Source organism: Colobus angolensis, unplaced genomic scaffold (genome assembly GCF_000951035.1).
Source record: "Colobus angolensis palliatus isolate OR3802 unplaced genomic scaffold, Cang.pa_1.0 Scaffold206, whole genome shotgun sequence".
NCBI lineage: Eukaryota > Metazoa > Chordata > Mammalia > Primates > Cercopithecidae > Colobus > Colobus angolensis.
In genome coordinates, this window is record NW_012115222.1 from 3,668,984 (window position 1) to 3,673,954 (window position 4,971).

Below are 4,971 nucleotides of genomic sequence, written 5' to 3' on the forward strand. Positions count from 1 at the left end.
ATATTGAAGAATGCATCGGAGTCTTTTAATAACAGAATTAATCAAGCAGAAGAAAGAATTAGTAAGCTCATAGACAGGCTATTTGAAAATATAGTCCATGGAGACAAAGAATAAAAAAGAATGACACACAACTACAAAAATCTAATAAATAGCCTCAAATGGGCAAACTGAAGAGTTATTAGCCCTCAAGAGGAGTTAGAGAGAGACAGGAGTCGAAAGTTTATATAAAGGGGTAATAAAAGAGAACTTCCCAAACCTAGAGAAAGATAGAGCAGATTTAACCAAAGAAGCCTGCTCAAAACATTTAATAATCAAATTCCCAAAGGTCAAGGATAAAGAAAGGACCCTAAAAGCAGCAAGAGAAAAGAACCACATAACATATAATGGAGGTCCAACACATCTGGCAGCAGGCTTTTCAATGGAAAACTTGCAGGCCATGATAGAGTAACATGCCATACTTAAAGTGTGGAAGAAAAAAATACTTTTATTCCAGAACAGAATACCTGAAGAAAATATCCTTCAACCATGAAAGAGAAATAAAAACTTTCTCAGACAAACAAAAGCTGAGGGATCTCATCAACACCAGACCTGTCTATAGGAAATGCTAAAGAGAGTTCTTTATGCTGAAAGAAATGGATGCTAACAAGCAATAAGAAATTTTCTGAAGGTATAAAACTCACTGGTGGCCAGGCTCTGTGGCTCATGTCTGTAATCCCACCATTTTGGGAGACCAAGACAGGAGGATTCCTTGAGCCCAGGACTTCAAGAACAGCTGGGCAACATGGAAAAACCTAATCTCCACAAAAATTAAAAAATCAGGTGGGTTACGTAATGCATGCCTGTAGTCACAGCTATATAAGAGACTGAAACAGGAGGATCTCCTGAGTTCAGGGCATTGGCCTGAGTAATAGAGCAAGATCATGTCTTAAAAAAATAAAAATAAAAAAGAATAAAACTCACTGGTAATAGTAAGTACACAGAAAAACACAGACAATTATAACACTGTAATTGTGGTGTCTAACTGCTCACGTGTTAAGCAGAAAGACTAAAAGATGAACTGATCAAAAATAATAACTGTAACAACTTTTTAAGACATAGTACAATAAGATATAAATAGAAGCAAAAGTTAAAAAGCAGGGGGACAATGTTAAAATGTAGAGTTTTTATTTGTTTTCTCTTTGCTTATTTGTTAGTTTGTTTATACAATCGGTGTTAACTTGTCATCAGTTAAAATAGTGGATTACAAGATATTATTTACAAACTCCATAGTAACCTCAAATCAAAAAACATCCAATGAATACACACAAAAAATTAAAAAGCAAGAAATGAAAACACACAACTAGAGAAAATTATCTTCACTAAAAGAAAGACAAGAGGGCAGAAAAGAAAGAAGAGAGGATCACAAAACAACCAAAAGGCAAATAACAAAATAACAGGAATAAATCCTTACTTATCAATAATAACATTGGATATAAATGGACTAAACTCTCCAATCAAAAGACTCAGAGTGGCTGACTGGATTTAAAAAAAAAAAAAAAAACAAGACCCGATAATGTTGCCTATAAGAAACACACTTCAACTATGAAGACACAAACAGACTTAAAATAAAGGGATGGAAAAAGATGTTCCCTGCAAATGGAAATTTAAAATCACAGCAGGAGTAGTTATACTTATATCAGACAAAAGAGATTTCAAGATAAAAATTATAAAAAAGACAACAAAGGTCAGTATATAATAACAAAGGGGTCAATTCAGCAAGAAGGCCTAACAATTTTAAATATATATGCACCCAACACTGGAGCACCCAGATATATAAAGCAAATATTATTAGAGTTAAACAGAGTTAGATAGCCCCTAATACAATAATAGCTAGAGACTTCAACACCCCACTTTTTTGCGCGGGCAGATTATCCAGAAAAAAATTCCACAAAGAAATATCAGGCTTAATCTGCACTATAGACCAAATGGGCCTCATAAATATTTATAAAACATTTCATCAAATGACTGCAGAATACACATTCTCCTCAGCACATGGATTATTCTCAAAGATAAACCATATGTTAAGTCACAAAACAGGTCTTAAAATATTCAAAAAACTGACATAATATCAGGTATCTTTTCTGACCACAATGTAATAAAGCTAGACATCAATAGCAAGAAAAATTTTGGAAACTATAAAAATACATGGAAATTAAACAATATACTTATAAATCACTAGTGAGCCAATGAAGAAATTATGAAGGGAATTTTAAAAATTCTTCAAAAATGATAATGGAGGCTGGGTGTGGTGGCTCATGCCTGTAATGCCAGCACTTTGGAAGGCCGAAGTGGGCAGATCACCTGAGGTTGGGAGTTCAAGACCAACCTAACATGGAGAAACCCCGTGTTTACTAAAAATACAAAAAATTTAGCTGGACATGGTGGCCCATGCTTGTAATCCCAGCTGCTCAGGAGGCTGAGGCAGGAGAATCACTTGAACCTGGGAGGCAGAGATTGCAGTGAGTGGAGATCGCACCACTGCACTCCAGCCTGGGCAACAAGAATGAAACTCCATCTCAAAAAAAAAAAAAAAAAAGGAAACACAATGTACCAAAATTTATGGGTTATAGCAAAAATAGTACTAAGAAGGCAGTTTATAGCTATAAGTACCTACATCCAAAAAGTAGAAACATTTCAAATAAACAACAGAGCAGAAATAAATAAAATTGAAATGAAGAAAACAATACAAAAGGTCAGTGAAAAAAATTGCTTTTTCAAAAAAATAAACAAAATAAACAAACCTTCACCTAGACTAAGAAAGAAAGAGAGAAGATCCAAATAAATAAAATCAGAAATAACAAAGCAGACATTTCAACTGATACTGCAGAAATTCAAAGAATCATTAGAGACTACTATGAACAATTATATGGCAATAAATTGGAAAACCTAGAATAAATGGAAATGTCCCTAGACACATGTAACCTACCAAGATCGAGCCATAAAGAAACCCAAAACCCAAATAGAACAATAACAAGTAATGAGAGTGAATCTGTAATAAAAATTCTCCCAGTGAAGAAAAGCCCAGGACCTGATGACCTTACTGCTGAATGTTATCAACCACTTAAAAAGGAACTAATACTATTCTACTCAAACTATTCCAAAAAATAGAGGAAGAGAAAACACTTCCCAAATGATTTTATGAAGCTGGTTTAACCTTGATACCAAAACCAGACAAAGAAACCTAAAAAAAAAAAAAAAAACCCCTGATTAACATTGATGCAACAATCCTCAACAAAATCTTAGCAAACTGAATTCAGCAACACATTAAAAATATCATTCATCATGACCCAGTGGGATTCATCCCAGAGATTCAAAGATGGTTCAACATAGGCACATCAATGAATGTGATACATCATATCAACAGAATAAAGGACAAAAACCATGTGATTATTTCAATTGATACTGAAAAAGGATTTTATAAAATTCACCATCCTTTCATGATAAAAATTCTCAAAAAACTGAGAATGGAAGAGACACACTTCAACACAATAAAAACAATATATGACAGACCCACAGTATCACATTAAATGGGGAAAAACTGAAAATCTTTCTTCTAAGGTCTGGAACATGACTAGGATGCTCACTTTAACCACTGTTATTCAATATAGGACTGGAAGTCCCAGTTAGAGCAATCAGACAAGAGAAAGAAATAAAAGGCACCCACATTGGAAAGGAAGAAGTCAAATTATCCTTGTTTGCAGATTACATAATCTTATATTTGGAAAAATCTAAAGACTGTACCAAAAAAACTGTTAGGATTGATAAACAAATTGAGTAAAGTTGTAGGATACAAAATCAAGACACAAAAATTATAGCGTTTCTATATGCCAGCAGTGAACAATCTGAAAAAAAATTCAGGAAAATAATCCCATTTATTATAGCTACAATTAAAGTGAAATAGCTAGGAATTAACCAAAGTTAAAAATCTCTACAATGAAAATTATAAAATATTGATGCAATAAATTGAAAATGACACACACACAAAAATGGAAAGATGTTCCATGTTCATGGATTGGAAGAATTCTGTAAAATGTCCACACCACCTAAAGCAATTTACAGATTCAATGCAGTCCCTACCAAAACACCAATGACATTCTTCACAGAAATAGAAAAAACAATTCTTAAATTTCGATGGAACCATGAAAAGCCCAGAATATCCAAAGCTATCCTGCTCAAAAAGAATAAAACTGGAGGAGTCACATTATTTGGGTATTTTCACCAGAGAGATTAAAACTGTAAGAAAAAAATCCAATGGAAAATACCATAATAAAGGTGGAGAATGTCTTTGACAATCTCATAGGTTTGAGACTGTGGAAGAAAAAAATAGAACTTGAAGATAGAACAATAGAAGCTACCTAAACTAAGATACAAAGAAAAATAGAAAGTGAAAAAAAAAAAAAAAAACCAGCATAACAGAGTATTAAAGAGCTGTGGAACAAGGTCAAGTGGTTTAACATATGCATGATTAAAATCCCAGAAGTATAGGAAAGAAAGGTTAGGGAAGAAAAAATATTTGAAATAGTCATGGCCAGTAATTTTTTAAACTGATGACAGAATCTCTCCTCATCCTGACAAACAGTCACACAAATCCAAGAAATTCAAGTTTACCAAGCAAGATAAATACCCCAAAGAACACCTAGAATATTATAATTAAACTGCAGGGGAAAATCTTGAATCCAGCTAGAAGGCAAAGACACATTACATATAGTTAAGAATTACAGCAGACTTCATGTCAGAAACCTTACAAGCTAAGAAAATGGAGTTACAATATTTAAAGTGTTGAAAAGAAAAAGTCAAACCAGACTTACAAACCCAGAGAAAATATCTTTCAAAATGAAAGAAAAATACAGAATTTCTCAGCCAAATAAAATAGAAGGAATTCATTGCCAGCACACCAACTCTACAGGAAGTGTCCAAGAAAATTTCTCAAAC